The sequence below is a fragment of the Rhinolophus hipposideros genome, assembly GCF_964194185.1.
Source record: "Rhinolophus hipposideros genome assembly, chromosome: 20".
NCBI classification, from domain to species: Eukaryota; Metazoa; Chordata; class Mammalia; order Chiroptera; family Rhinolophidae; genus Rhinolophus; species Rhinolophus hipposideros.
Genome location: NC_138066.1, coordinates 1120164 through 1136535, shown reverse-complemented (window position 1 = coordinate 1136535; position 16372 = coordinate 1120164). Strand labels below are relative to the sequence as shown.

Genomic DNA, 16372 nt, shown 5'->3' with positions numbered 1-16372 from the left:
ACTCTGCAGAGTAGGCATGCATGCATTTATGCATTTATGTATTCATTCATTCATTCATTCATTCATTCATTCATTCATTCATTCAACAAAGATCCCACCCTCTAATCAGCTTTCAGCTACCCCAGGTCTCAGCAGTATGAATTCATTCATTCATTCATGCCACAAATATTCATCGTCTGCTATCAGTCTCGGGGCCTGGGTAGTAAGCCTGGAACCACAGCTTGCAGCGGGGCTGGGGGGGACAGCCCAGGGCAAAGCCATGTGACACTGCTGGCCATCTAGTGTCTGCTGTGTGCCCTAACATCCGTGCTCCTTCGCCCTACACAGTGTCACCTACACAGGAGACTACCTCCCTGAGCCGGCAGGCACCCAAGATAGGAATTATGGTCTCTACAAGAGACACTGACATGAAGCTGGTTACTGCCTTTTCAGCAAATGTAATTCCTTTTTATTAGAAAATTAAAGGATAGGACCAGCTTGCCAACAGCCAGAAGAGCTGAAATGTGCTTTCCTAAGATATGCAGTGTCTGATAAAACAGATTTGCTTGTCTCTCCCCTTTTCCATCATCATCTCCCCTCGGCCAGCCTTTTTTCTCCCTTCACGCCCCTTCCTCTGGCACAGCCATGGCTGCGACTTGGCCAAGGTGGCAGGCACAGCGTCCCGGATGCAGGGAGTGTGCCTTTGTTTCCCTGAACTGGGCAGGAACCTCTGCGCTGAGCCCCACTCCCCGGGTTTAAGCCTTTTTAGAATTACCTCTGGGATTCTCTTGCTTTCTTGAGATGCGAAGGCTGCCCGTGGCCTCTGCTGAGCTGAGGGTGTCAGGAGGGAAAGGCAGAACAATAAAGGATTGGGCTCCGGAGAAACAAGCTCATCCATCTGGAGACCCAGGAGCAGGCGGCTGCAGGGAGCAGGGGAGGGAGGTGGGCAGGGCAGAGCCGAGGACCAGTGCCTCTGCCACACAAAAAGCAACTATTCAAAACCACCCAGGGAGTTCTCTCTTATTGAAAAGTCCTTGATTCTTCCCTTTCTGCTGCAGAACTCACGAACAAGGGCCCTGTCTTATTAATGGGGTGATGGAGGGGCCCAGGAGGGAGGGTCCTCCTGCGCAGGAAGGTGGCCGAGCTGGTAACTAAGGTAACTCCAGAATCGGATTTTCTTCCCACTAATCTCTTTTTCTCTTTCCTTTTTTTTCCTCTCTGCTGGTCAGATGCTACCTTCCTGGTTTAGAGGGGACCTGGGGGCGGGTGGGGGGGTGCGGATGACATGTGTGAATGTGTGAGTGTGTGCGTGTGTGTGCATGTGTGTGCTGAATATTAAAACGGTGATCGCATTCTTGGTGCTCTAACGAGGGTGGGGTGCCTTATCTCAGGTATGTCTGCCCTTGCCCTCTCCTGGCAAGTCCCCACCCCACCGCCCTGCCTCCCTGCTTCCCTGTTCAAGGGCAAATCCATTCCCTTCACTCCCTCCTTGGGTAACAAAAGGCGAGATGGAGTTCCCTTTCACCTGCTCTCATTGAAGCCTCTGCTTTGGCACGTCTCGCAGAGACAGCTTTGTTCTGGGGAAAGCCAAGATGGGGGTCTGTCCCAGGATGTGCAGGGGTGGGCGACTGGGTGGGTGTCAGAAATAAACACAAAAACTAGCATTGTCTCACAGGCCCTCGCTGCCTGGGAGCCGTGGTCCAGGGCAGCACAACCAAAGGGCTAGTATAAAGAGGCCGAGAAGCGCCCCAGCCTGGCCACATGGCCGAGGCTTGTTCTTTCACTCTCTGAGCCCGGCCTCCCTGCCTTAACGACAACCCACAGGAAGCTCTTGGCACAAGGTCAGGTCTCTCTCCACCTGGCCATCTCCAAGGCTGAGAGGGGATGTACTTTTCCATTAGGGTGGGTGGGGAGAAACAGAAGGAACAGTGACCCCAATTCTCCAGGGGTGGCTGTGTAGGGCTCAGCCACGGGGAGGTGTTTCTGAGGAAGAGGGCACATCACCGGCCCCCGGGACCTAGGGTTTCTCTGTATGGAGGAGGAGCTGGGGACACCTGGTCAGGGTCCTCCCCAAAGGGGGCAGCAATGAGGGAGCAATGTGGGGCAGCCCTGGCTCAGGACAGAGGTCTGCATTCTGTCTGCACAGCTCCTTTCCCCCAAAGGTGGACGTCCTGAAAGGGCTCCCAAGGCTCTAAGTGGACACCAAGCCCAAAGCCTGCAGCACGGGGCCTGGCACACATAGGGGAGCCACCTCCATGTTCTCTGGGGTGCTGAGGTCTGAATCCCTGGCTGTCCCCTTTGGAAGGGGTGAGGCGTGACAGCATCAGGACTCTTCCTCCTCCTTCCCCCTCCCCATGGGGAGAGGCGTGATCCGCAGTGAGGTGAGTCATGTCAGCTCAGCCAGCTCTGTGGGGGGGGGGGGCTGCCCTCTGTCTGGACTGGAGGTGACAAGGTCAGCTCAGTAGGACTGACAGGCTGGGCTGGCTCCTGGAAGCCACGCTAGGTGGCCTTTGGGGCTCCAGAACCCCTAGCCCCCCACTACAGGGAGGACCAAGGGCAGGTGGTAGCTTAAGGTCTCAAAATACTCAAGCAGTAGGTCAGGGGAAGCCAGTGGGGGTGGCTGGAGGTCAGGGGAGGGCGCAGGTGTGGGACTGTGTCTGGAGCTAAGACAGGTCAGAGCTGCCCCAGCTCTGCAGGTAGGAGGGGCCACAGCCCAGGCAGGTAGCAGGCATTCCCAAGCTGGGTCAAGCTCAGGCGCCATGGCCACAAGCCCCAGACCCTTGCAGTCACATTCTCTCTCTGCTCCTCAATCCTCCCGACCTCAACCTGTGCCTGCCCTCCTCCTCTCCCTCTGAGCAAAAGGGAAGGTGCATTTTCATTTGCATGCACCTTTACTTCCCCAGGTCCTGGGGCTGACTTGTCCCTGATTTAGCTATCTCTGCCCCCTCCCCTTTGGAGGGTGGCAGCAGCCCACCCCCTACCATAGGCCACCTATGCGCTCCTAGGAGCCAGGGGCCAGGCAAGCTGCTGTGCCGAGGCCTTGCTGGACACAGCTCTCATCTTAATGGTTTTTCCAGAGAGCAGCTAATGGGTGTGTGACTGCCCAGTGTGTGCCAGTGTGCCTGACGGAAACAGCGGCCTCCCCTCTCTCCCCACACTCCTTCCCCACGCCAAATGGCCTCAGTTTCCCTTGTCACAAAATCTGCCTACCCTGAGGGCGGAGGAGGACCTAGGCAGGGAGCTCCCCCCACAGACATTTCTGGGCATCAGGAAAACACCACCCCAGTAATAATACTGAAGACAGCTGCTGCCATTTCTCAAGCTCCTAAAACGTTTGGGGTGCTACGCTGGGCCTACTCAGGCCTGGGCATGTTTTTAACAATACCAGTGAGAAGGGCCGCCCAAGCTGGCAGCACTGAGCACTTTACAAGCATTTTAGCCCCCAAAACTCCCACCAAGCTGACTACAGAGCTCATTTCTCAGGTGGGGAAGATGAGACCCTGCTGGGCCCACAAGCAAGGTCTCTGGCCCCCCTGCGATCACTAGAGGCCAGGGGGTAACCACACTTGCTCTCTTGCGATAGGGTCTGGGATTGACTGAGTCTGGACAAATGTGGGGAGGAGCTGGTAGCCTTGCCATTTTGCCCCTGTACCTCAGAGCCCCCAAGGAGCAAGGAGTGGTGGCCCCTGGCCCCTCTGGAGCCCATGGTTTCTCCATTTTCTACGAGCCCTGGAGTCCTCTGCCCTCAGCAGCAGACAGGCCCAAGGCCCTGAGGGGACCACCCAAGTGGGGAGGAAGGGAGGGAGGAAGAGAGACAGAGAGAGTGTGTGTGGTGACCCAGTGCCCAGCCCAGCCCGGATGCCCCTCCCAGCCTGACCGCAGCTGGGAAAACAGGCTCCTCAGCTGCCCCCATCCCCCAAGCCACAGCCCACCCCACCAGCCAGCCCAGCCGCCTCACCCAGGCCTGAACCAGGAACTGGGCCTCCTGCCATGCTTGCTCTGCCTGACTCAGCCCCCAGCCCACCCCTCAGACCCCCCCCATCCGGGAGGAGGTAGTGGTTCTCCTGGTAGCCCACACCCTCATGCTATGCCTTCAGCTGGAAGCCTGAAACACTGGCTGCCCCCAATTCCACGCCTGCCTCAGGCTGCCCTCCTCCTCCTCCCAACCTTCCCCCCAAACTCTCAGGGGTGGGAGGTGCAGCCTTTTACCTGCACTTTGCCATAACCGGCCCGAACCAAAGCCTATCCTTGACCCTGTCTCCCTGAGCTGCGGCCCTCCACCCCATGCCCATCACCAGTGTCTGGGGCATGGGAAGCCTCCTGCCCCCTAGGGCACTAAGGTTGGCACTGCCTTCCTCCATCTGGGGGCAGCGGAGGGGGCTCCCTGCCCTCTTCCAGACTGGCCAGGGGCAGGATCCCTGTGCCTGCCTCACACTTCTAGGCAGGACCACTGAGGCTGAAATTTCAATTAAGGAAGAGAAATAATTACTCCAGGGCTCCAGGCTGGCTCAAGTGATGACAGGACTCAATATCCACTTCCCTGGAGTGGGGGAAGGTGGCCCGGCACCCTCTCTGGTCAGCCTGGACCCAAGCAGGGACCCAGACCCTTGCCCATGGTCAGTCCCCATCCTTCAGGCCAACCTCAGTGCTGTTCCAGGGTAGGAGGGATGGCTGGTAGGCCTGAGAGAGGGTGGGGGCTCCTGGCACAAGGGGCTGGGGAGTAAGCCTCAGACGGCTGGAGGAAATTGAATTAAATTAAATTTAACTGTTCAGTCACCGCTTGTTCCTGCAGTGAGCCGGAAGGCTTCCAGGGCCCCACAAGGAGGGGGGTGGGGACCCCAAGAGCAGGACTGAGAGGGCTCTGGCCTCCCTGAAGAGGATTCCGTACCTCTGGAAGGTCACCAGAAGGCCTGCTCTGCCACTCCCTTCCTGGCCCTTAGGCCCATCTCCTGCAAAACAAGGGTCACGAGGGGAGGGGGGGGCGTTCTTGGGACCCCCACCCCGTGAGACCCTCACCCATCTAGTCAAGAGGTCTTCAAACAGCCAGCCTTACCAATGCTCCCCTCGTCTCCAGAACTGTCCCATCATCCATCCAAAAATGTCCCTTCTCAGAGAATGATCCATTTCCTCTCTAGAAATGCTTCATTTTAATCCAGAAATTCCCAGCTCCAGAATGTCGCTTCTCCAGAAAAGTTCCATCTTATCTCCAGAAATATCCCTTTCATCTTCCAATATAATCCATCTCCAGAAACGTCAGTGCTCTCTAAAGGCTCCATCTTAGCTCCAAGAGTGCTCCACTTCCAGAAACATCATATCCCATCTCCAGAGATGCTCCATTTCAGTTCCAAAAATATCTCACATCAAAAAAAAAAAAAAATCTCACATCCAGAAGTGTCCTATTTTATTTCCAGAAATACTTCAACATCACCTTCAAATACATTCGACTTCCAGATGTACTACAGTTTATCTCTAGAAATTATCCATTTCCTCTCTAGCAATGTTTGGAACCCAGAAAGGCCTCATCTTTACTCTAGAAAATGCCCTCTCCTATCCCCAGAAATGTTATCTCACCTCCAAAAATGACCTATTTCATCTTCAGAAATGCACCTGCTCCAGAAATGTTTTCCATTTGTCTCTAGAAACATCTTTACCCTGTCTCCAGAAATACCATGTCTTATTTCTAAAAACTTTCTGTCTCTGGAAATGCCCATGGCATCTCCAGAAAGGTCTCCCCGCGTGGCCCGGATGCTACAGAAACTCAGAAGCCCACTTCCTTCAGGATCTCCCAGGGAGAGGCTGAGGAGCGCCTGGGCAGCCTCCTCTTCTTCCTCCCTTGTCTCTGTGCTGCTTCGGACTCTGCTGGGCCCGCTCCTGTCACAGGGGTGAGGATGAAGTTAAGAGCTGTTCTGGCAGGTGCTGCGGTCCCTGAAAGTGGGGACGATTGACGATCAGATTCCAGCAACAGGGAGCCTGCCTGACCCAGAGGCAGGAGCAGTGAGAGGGGCTGCGGTGGGAAGGGAGGGGCCAGAAAGGACTCGGTGGGGCCTCCGCACAGCCCCCCGCCACACACACACCCCCTCACCACAAACACATCCACCAGCCCCAGTGCACACACTTGTGTTTGGTCAAGACCTAACATGGTGCATGGAAACACCCACCCCTCAGAGCCACTCACAACCACACCCACAGCATGAAAATCCACTCTCCACACTGGCAGCCCTACCGACACAAGTACACGGAACATACCCAAAGGCACACTTCAGTCACGGCCGTGTGTCAACGGGAAATTCAGGGCTCCAGGACCTGGGGCTTAGAAGGGACCAAAAAAGAGAAGAAAGTGCACATTTGCCATCTGCTTGCACATCCTCTAAGATAGGGCGCTCTCTCCCTCCTAGAGCAGCAGAGGCCATTTCTGGATCACTTCTAAATGACAGAAAGTTCCTCTCTGGGTAGAACTGAAGCCTTGCAACCTGTGTCCACACAGCCAGGCACTGCTCTCCGAAGAAGTCACAAAGCCCATGTCTTACTGAGACTCCACATGGAGATTCTCTCCTCCTTGTCCCTTGACAGGTGGGAGAAGTAAAGGGGACAGCTGTTCTGCGGGAAGGAGGCCTGGAAGTAGCTGAGTGGAGGGTAGGTGGTACCAGTGCACGCACGCTTACACACACACACACACTCGCGTGCCCTCTGTGTCCGAGAAGGACCTCAGGTGCAGACACACAGGCAGGCAGGTAACACACTTCCATGCCCTGAACCCACAGACCGGGAGGGAGGAGGTGGCCCCTGGTTAGCATCAGGTCTGCCCTGATACCGCAGTGGATGGAAATTCTCAGAGCCTCCAGGTAGGTAGGAAGGGAAAGGGGCTCTAAATCCATCTCCATTCCCAGAGGCATCTGCTCCCATGAGAGGACAATTACCATTTATGAATCCTCCCAATTTAGAACCCACCTCAAGTAACTGGAACCTCTTGAGCCCCCTTTTTTGATCCTTTGGGGCCAAGGGAAGGAGTGAATAGACCTTGAACATGCACTTCTATTTGCCCTCAGCCAGGCTTCCTTTGCCATCCCACAACTGGCCATCTCTCGCTTAGAAATGAGGCTCTCAACTCTGTCCCTCACTCACCCCTGCTCTTAATCCCTCTGTATCCAGGAGACCCCTTTTCTTTCTACCTAGATTTCTCTCCTCTAGGAATTGAGATTTTCACTCAAAAATGTGAGGGGGGGAAAAAGGCAAATAGTCAAACATGAATCTGAATGAACACGTGGTAGTGTAGCCCAGGATGGGAGAGAGCTAGGGGCCAGGCCTCGCGTGTGGGGGGGGGGGGGCGAGAAGGGCCCCCAGGTCTCCCAGCGCCCAGATGCAGCTGGGCTTTCTGGAGGCTTCTGCATTGGTATTCTCTATCCCTCACATCCCAAATTACACCAGCTCTCCTGGGATCCTTTTATCGCACGTTGCCGCTTCAGCAAAAGGTTATGTACGAGAACATGGAAATCCCTCCCGCATATTAACTAAAAGAGCATTTTTCTTAAATGCACAGGAAAAAGCAGCTCACCTGAGAGCCAATTTTTACAGCTGCTCAGATCAGAACGAGCACTGGACTGGGAGTCAGACTAGGGCTGCTTGTTGGAGTCCTGCTCTCCCTGGTCCCTGAGCATGCCACTTCACCTCTCTGCCCTCCGCTGCCTTGTCCACTAAAAGGGACAAAGAAGCCCCCACGATGGCACTCTATCAGGATTGGATCAGGGTATGGAGGCAGCAGAGTCTAATCAGTGTTAGTGTTCAGGCTTTTCCAAGCATGTTGCAACCGGCGAGGAGACTGGGTATCACCCCCATGCACCCCGAGCCCTTTCACACCTGCTCAGCTTTCCCTCGGCTGTCAGTCCCCCGCCTGGAGCACCCCTCTCCCTTTTTCCTGCCTGGAGAATTTCTGAAAAACACCTTCAAGACCCCCTTTGGAATCAGTTTCTCAGTTCTGGAACTTTCTAGATGATTTTCAAAGCTGTAACTGCCCCAGGCCAGCACGAGCCGGGGTGCCAGGATGAGACCCCAGGTCTAAGTAGGGTGCACACTTGACTGAGTGGGGACTGCAAAGAACCAGCGGAAGGTTGCAGCCCCATCTTAGCTCTGCCTGCAGTGCCCTGTGGGCACGTGGGGCTGCCCACTGTGACCTGCCAATCTCTTCAAGAAAAGCAAAATATAGGATTTTTATGTGAAATCTGGTGTTATTTTTAAAACCCTGTGCTGGGCAGTGTCCATCTGAGGGTGTCGCCAGTAGACAACCTCTGGCCTGACTCAGGCCCAAGTCTCTCTGCCCTCCTCTTAGGACAGAGAGGGGCAGCTCTAAAGGGCAGCTGGGGGGGGTGAGGACAGGGGCAAAGCCTGGGCGGCAGAACTGCAGAACGTGCTTTAACTGGCGAGGAAATGGCCAAGCAGCAGCGGCCTGCTTGGATCTCAGCGTGCTCTTCTGTGAAATGGGGACAGTAAGAGAGTCCACCTGTTATGTGAGGAGAGAAGGGGAGCTGAACAAAGCCCCTTGAGAATAGGCTGGGAAGGTACCAAGAACATGAATGAGGGAGAGAGGGAGGGAGGAAGGAGCAGGAATTCTCAGTTCCCCTCACTGTCAGGATTTGCTCTCCTTGGCCAATCCCACCGCCAGGGCTACAGGAGCCCCAAGGTAATGAGCCCTGTACCTGAGAGAAAGTACACAGAAAGGGCGGCTCTGGCCTCGAACCACCCAGTGGGTGAGTGTGAGAAGCACAGTACCAGCTGAAGGCGCTGGTGGCCGACTCTCCCCCAACCCCTAGTGTCACCTCTGATCCCAGCTTCACTGGCCCCTCTCCTGAAAGACACCAAGCACAGGGAGTGTCATGAGGGGTTTGGGAAGGTCTGCCCTGCCTGGGACGCCACCTCCCTTGGGCTTAAGCTGTACCTGCCCCTTCACGAATACCTGGCACAGAGGGCAATGCTGGCACATGGCCCTGGGTTCATCCCCAGCTGAGTTTCTTACAACAGCCCACAGGATCTTAAACCGAGTTGCTTGACTTCTCCAAGCCTCACTTTCTTTATCTGTAAAATGGGGATGGCAGGAAACTTTCCCTAGCAGGGTGGGGTTGAAGACTGGAAATAACAAAGTGCTCGGGGCCTACACCGGAGGCCTGGCCAAGAAAATGATCTGAGCAGTAGGATTCCAGGTATCATTCTCTTCACACACGCACGCACCCCGCCCCTTCCCAGACTGCCCTGACCCCCATGCTCCTCTTCCTGCCCCCTCCCGGGCTCGGGTGCATTTCTCTCTCTCTGTGCCAAGCCTTCTCTGAGGGAATTACAATCTGCCAGGCTTTAATTACTGGTCCCAGAGGACCACCGCCTCCTTCCACAGCCGAGACTTAGTCGTTCTTCCCAGGGCTTGGTGACAGGTTGCAGGGCTGGGCCAGCCCCCTACTTCCCTCTGGAGCAGCGCCCCAGGCCCACGAGACAGCTGGACAGCTCGGCAGGGAGGGAGCCGCAGGAGGAATACAGGAGGAAGGTCTTGTCCAGCCCAGGGCCCACCAGTTAGCATCCGAGAATTCAGGAGTTCTGAAGTCAGGAACTCTGACTTGCTCTGAAATCAGAGAAATCAAGAATTCTGAGGAAGGAAACTGAGGCCCTCTGAGGAGAAGGGGCATGCTGAAGGTCATGCCGAAGGTCAAGCGACCCCACCAGGTCCGCGTCTGATCCAGCTTCTCTCCTCCTTGGCCCCACAGCTATGCTCCAGCTGTGGCCCTGCACAGGGCACCCTTCCTTTCCCACTGCCTTCAGGACAAATCCTGTCACAGCACTCAAGGCCCCAGACCCCTTCCAGCCTCCAGTCCTGCCTCTGACTCCTCCATTCCCACCCACCGTCTGACCTTCTGGAACTCTCCCGGCCCTCTGATGCCTCCAGGCCTTCTGGCACGCTGTGAGGTGCTGCCTACTGCAGTCAAATGTTCCCCCTTTCCAGACTTGAGGCCCAAATCCCCTCCTCCGGGACAGACATGAGGCTGTCGGCCAATGTACGCTGAACGCGGAACTAGTCAATACTATCATCACTGAAGGAAATGAAACCCGAACTGTAAACCAGTGTGCATCAGATGCCCCCCGACACCTCTCCCTGTTGCACCCCATCAATGGGAACAGCTGTGGGAACTCCGTCGTCATGCAGGGGTCACGCTGACCGGTTCTAGTCGTGTGCTGGCACCCCTGTTCCTACACCCTCGCCTCTGAGATGGCTAAGAACGCCTGGGGTGGGTGTGGGGCATGCGTGAGGTTGGCACCACGCAGTCCTCAGGGCCTGCACACCGAGGGTCAAGGCCAGACATAGAGGACAGTTATAGTGACCCCTGGGTAACAGCTATTAAGCCAGGAGGCTGCAAACTGGTGGCCCAGGGTCTGAATCTGGCCACAGGTGGGATGCTGCATTAGATGACAACATCCACCAAGCAAATGTCACGTAAACATCTGAATCACGGTTCCTGAGAAGGTGGATGACAGATACCCCACATGCCACCGTGGCAGAGCTGAGCTGCCGCACCCCAGGGGAGCCAGGGAGCCCCCAGCCCTCATTAGCACTGCCTGCTGGCCCTGCAGGGCCTAGAGGCTGGTGGCCCGTGCATTATGCAAACATGAGTTTGATCATCACGCCTCCAAGGTAACACGTTTGCATTTTAAGCAGGGTCTCCAGTGCTGTGACCCTCAGGCCTCAGAAAGGCAAGAAGGGGATCATTTTGCAGGAAGGCAGATCCCATATGGCTCAAGGTACTCTCAGGAGGAGGTACCTTGTAGGGATGAGTTGGGGCAAGCAGGGTCTCCGTCTGCTTCAATGCGAAGCGCTTTCTGGGGCATGAGCCAACATCTGCCGGCCTCTCTCCCAATTCTCCCTTGGGAACACACGATGCTAACTTTTCTTGTCCCATCTGCCCCTCTAATTCCTCATAAATCCATTTCTGGACCCAGAGCCCTACCATTAGTCAAATTCCCCCTAAGAATGTGGGACTTGGTCCAGGACCAACATCCCTCCCTTTTCCCAGTCATTCTATGTAATACCTTGGCTGGTGCAGCTTGGGGAGGGGGGCAGACCAATGAACTTCTCAACCCCCTCGAGGCTCTTATTGAAATGACAGTCACCTTAACCACAAACAGTCTCCTAGAAAGGGTGTCTCCCTCCCCAGAAGCCTGCAAACCCAAGGTCCCCCTCCCCCTCCCCACCACCATGGCAAGACACAGGTGCCCTGAAACAGACAGGTGCACAGATGAACCCTTAACGAGCCCCTCTGTGCGTCCGGATACCACCAGGCACTTGGACAAACTTGACCTGGTTTTCCTTACTTTCCTGACCGTCCTGTCAGGAAAAAGCTATGATTCCCCATTCACAAAGGGGAAACTGAGGCTCAAAGAGGTGGGGAAAGCCCTTGCGCTTAGCCAGAGCTCTCGCATGTTTCTAGAAGGGGCTAACCCAAAGCCGGTCTCTTCTCAGAGCCGCTGGGCCGGGCGCGGGGCTGTTAGTGAACGTGTGAGTGGGAAGGGGTAGGGCAGCTGGGTCTCCACAAATGCCGGCGGGAACCAGCTCACTCGACTGCTTACACTCTTAAGAACTATAACAACACTTGACTCTGAGGTACAGATTAAAGGCCACTTGGCTTACTATTATTATTACATTATCATTATGACTACTTTTTCTACCACTGCTGTCCTTCCAGGGCTGACTAGGGGTGAGATAACCAGGCAAGGCAGAGCGTGACCAGGCCCAGACTTTTTCCAGAAAGGTCTTGGTGGCATATACCCTGGAGTGTGTGTATGCAGTGGCCAGCAGGCCCCAAGGGGCACCTGTGGCTGGTCTACTGTAGAATCATCAGCCAGCTTGGGGGACAGTGGGAAGAAGCGGCAGCAGGCCCTACCCAGGCTGGCGAAGGTAGCATGAGTCAGACCAGAGCTGCACCCGGCTGGCCAGTTGTCAGGCTCCCCACATGAATGGGCATCGTGGCCCTCACCCTGTGCAGCTTGGACCTCAGAAAGGGACAATCTCAGGGGTACTCTGGAGGATGAGAGCTCCTGTCCTCGATGCCCCAGCTCTCCAGGGGTCCTGCAGAGGGAGGACCCCTTATCATGAGTCTGGGGGCAGCTGGGAGTTAGGAAGAGGGCCTGGGCTTTGGGGTCAGATGACTAGGTCCAGCCTTGGGTTCCCAACAGACCTCAAGCATGTCACTTCTCTGTAAAATCGAAACCACAAACACTGACTCGCAGAATCTGTGCAAACAACAGGTCTGGTGCCCATCCTATGAATGGGGATCCATGGGGCCGGTGGCTGCCACCCAGCTCCCGGGACCTCAGAGAGCACCGCTTGCAGGAGGGGGAGGGTGTCTTTAAAATTCAAAGGAGTAGCTGAAACCTGCCTCAGCACATATCCCCAACACCTCGCCCCTCAACGCCCCCTTCAAGGGCTGGGGCTTGGGCTGGCTGTGCCCTGCAGCTGGACCCTGCCCCATTCTGCATCTTCTGGTCTCAGCCTCTCCCCGGCTGTGGGATGTGAGTAGGAATGGCTCAATCAGGATATAATCGTTTTTAATTAACGTGCGGATCATTTCACAGGCTGATCTCCTTGGAGACCAGAGGGAAGACAGTCTTTTAAGATTTCCTTTTGCCTCCCCCCACCCACCCCTCCAAGTGGAAGGCCGCCTCCCCCCCCTTCACCCACCCAGCTGCAACCTTGAAAGCAGCACAAAAGCCTGCTGCCGGGATTCCTCTTGGGGCCATTAGGAGGAAAGTGTCTGCTCACATACAGTCTCCCAGGCATGTGCCCAAGCTCGGGGGTACACTTCCCACCCCACCCCACCCCCCGCCCCGCAATGCACAAGAGGGATCAGATATGCACAGCTGGGGACACACACAGGCACGCACATACACACAGTGCCAAAGCTGGAAGGCGCACGGACCCCTTAAGAAACATACAAACAGGACCCGAGGCACACAATCATGGGTACACATACACACCCAGGCTGAGAGGCACATCAACCCCCCAAAACACACAAACAGGATCAGACACACTGACACACACACAAAGGTGTGAAGGCGCCCAAGGGAACACAATTCCAAATACCCACTCACAGCAGGGCTGTTCTACACCTCCAAGGCCAGTGGGTGTGCTGGCGGGGTGGGAGGGAGGTCCCTGTCCTGAGATGGGAGCCACAGTCACCTTGCCCCTACAAACACCCTGGCCCCAGCCCCCTTTCTTGGCTGCTGCAAGGCCCAGCAACATGGAGCTGTCTTGCCACCTGCCCCACGGGGAAACCTATGAATAGAGATGCCACCAAGGTCTTGCCACCCTGCCACCCACCTGGTCCGGATCCTTCTGACCGCCGAGCTCTCCAAACAGCGGTCCTCCTCAGCCCTGACAGAGCCCACCCCAGATTTCCATCACCAACACACACACCACAGTGATGTCCCCACACTCTCTTCTGGGTGCAATGAGGCTGGGGTATGGTGGGGGAGGGACTTCCTCTTTTCTTTCTTCTTTTGCTTCTTTCCTGATCTTCCCTCCCTTTCCCAGTCTTTTCCTTTCTCTCCCACTGTCTCCCTTTCCATTCTTTTCTATCTCTCCTCTTTCTCTCCTTCTCTCTTTCCCCTTCCTCCCCAGGGGGTCTCCTGGTGAATATCTGTGCCAACTCCTGCCCTCAGCTTCTGAACAGACCCATTGCTAGCTTTTTGGACAAATAAATTGAGGCACGGGGTAGAGGCACAACCACTAGGTCCTCTGACACCTGCAGGACCACCTTTCTCACTGCACCTGCCTTGGGTCCTCTTGGCTGATCCCAGCTCCCATGGACACAGCCAGCGTGTGTGACACGAAAGATTTAGAGGCCTGTCTGGTACACCAACTGGTGAAACCAGGGCGCGCTGGGTGCTTCTCTCTTGGGCTCTCAGTGCTTCCACCTGAAAAATGGGCAAGGTCAGCCTAAAGGACCCCTAGAGACTCTTCCCAGGTGCAGGAACCAAAATGGTATATCAGTAGCCCTTTCTTGACTGCTGCATGTCCCGGCAACTACTGTGTGACCTTGGGACTCACTTCCCATCTCTGGGCTCCCATTTTTCTCTTCTGCCAAAGGAGAGGGGTCAGACAGGTGATTCATCACTAACGCTCTTTTTGGTTCTGATAGAAGGTTCTAGATTGTACTGGAAGGATGAACAGTGTACCACTTCTCAGAGAAAAATGAGAAGCCCATTTCTTTCACTGCAGGCATGTCGGAGCCTTTGGCATCAGCAGAATCATTTTCAGGAAATCATCTTGAACGTTAAAAAAAAAAAAAAAAAAGCTTTCTACACAAAATATATCCACTACCCTATTCATCAGGAGCATCCAGAATGTTGAACAAAAGGGGTCTATTAAGTAATTGACGGTACATCCACCAGATTGGAAAAGCCTAAAGACATTAACCGTGGTGTTTATGAAGAGCTGGTTACAAAACAGGAAAAGGCTCCCGCCAGCGCCAACAGAGAAAGCAGGATATACACTGAATGCAGAGAATGACGACAAAGCTTTTAAAAAACAAACCAACCACCAAGCCAACAAAAACTGCAAAGGACGACATCAAAATATTAATGTTGTCATAGTTCATTAAAGACTGTCAGTAACCATTTTTTTATTTTTCAGATTTTCTACGAACCGTATTTTAAGACACATATATCAAAAGGGGGTGTTTTTTTAAATGACTAAATGCCTCCAATTGAGAAACTTTCCCCTTTCATTCATTTATTCATTCATTCATCACGGATTCATTCACTCTTGCATTTGTCCAGCCACAGCTGAGGGCATATCGTGTGCCTGGCCCCCGCGCTTTCAGATCTGCAGGGAATGGTTCTCACCTGCAGGAAAACGGAACTGGGGGGGGGGTAAGACAGCCCCTCAAATAACTCCACACCAAGGGGCTTGTGCCATAACGGGGCCCTCCCAGAGAACAAAAATCAATCCTGTTGGTGGGTCCTGCCCCCGCGGGGCCTCACCCACGCCTGCCCTCGGCTCCTGGGGCATCAGTCCCCCGTAGGGGTCAGAAACTCACCCTTATAACCACCAAGCCTCCACTGGAGATGGGGAATGGGGCAAGTGCTGAAGAACCCCACCCCCAGGGGGATGCCACTTCCAGTTCCAGTGGCCCTGGCAAGTAACCCCTTTTCCCTTAGGGCCACAAGGCCGCTACCTGGCTGCAACACCCGCTCTGGGCTCGTATTGCAGCCTCCCCTAAGGTCCCTGAACGAGGCAGCAGCCAGCCCAGTCCCGTCTGGCTGCGGCTACCGCGAAGGGAGCACAGGGCAAGGAATTTGCGAGCTCCCGGCAGCCAACCACAGGCAGTTAGCACGTCAAAGGGTCCGACTCCCAGTTCCCGAAGCGAGGGGGCTGACAGATTTCTGGGGAGGGTTAACTCTTTCTCTTCCCGGACCAAGTCACAGACCGGCTGGAAAACTGCCTGCCCCCGCCCCTCCCCCCCGGTGCCTCCCTTTAAATAGAAGAATTTCCTTCACCTGCCTGGCTGTCCAGAGAGGGGTCCCTGGGCCTGGCTTTTTCTTTTCCTACCCCAGGAAAAGAAAGGGAGGAGTCCCCTTTAACCCTTCGGCTGCCCGCCTGGCATCCAATTAAGGCAGATTTTCATTGATTCTGCTGCAGTCCCACTCCCGTTCCAACTAACCCTCCACCCGTTCCACGTTCCCCACAAAGGAGCCAAGGGGTCTGGGCGCTTGGAGCGCGGAGAAGCCTTTGGCCGCGTGGCCCCCACTCTGAGTTGAGCCCCCCTCAGGACTGCGGTCCCCAGCAAGTCCCTGGCCCAGCACTCCCTTCCCATGGCCCCGGCGGTTCACCAAGTTCCCACCACTCCCCTCCCCCCTTTTCCCTCCCCCCCCCAGCCCTTGAGGGAGGGAGCAGGGCGTCCGGATCTCCGGGTCACCAGAGCAGCGTCTGCTGTGGCTCGCAGGAGGCAAACACTTCGTCACACGCGCGCACACACACACGCACGCACACACGCGCACACACGCGCGCCCCACCCTCGGGATCACCTCTGAAGCCCGCATTGTACTTGAGGGGAGGAGGCCGAGTTGGGAAGGAGGCTGAGTTGGGGGGCCCTCCAACGTGCCTGCAGTCACCAGCCAATCACCAAGCCCAAGAGGGGCTAAAATCCACCCCCGCGGCCGAGACCCGAACCCTCCAGCCCGGCTCGCGCATCCCACCTCGCCCCCGCCCCTCCCCTCAGGCGCCATCCGACGTCAGCGTCTCCAACCCAAACAAGCCCCGCCCCTCCCCCGGCGCCGGGTCCGAGCCCCGGGAGAGCAGGAGCCGTGCGACCACCCCCACCCCGCAGCACGAGCGCGACGTTTCATTGTCAGGCTGGCCACT

The 16372-nt window shown here is 55.7% G+C and overlaps 1 protein-coding gene across 4 annotated transcripts in view; it reads right to left on the bottom strand.

Annotated features, from left to right (window-relative positions):
• The window catches only part of RAI1 (retinoic acid induced 1), a 116789-nt gene that overhangs the window by 60478 nt on the left and 39939 nt on the right, over positions 1 to 16372 (bottom strand). The gene's annotated exons all lie outside the window — the stretch shown is intronic.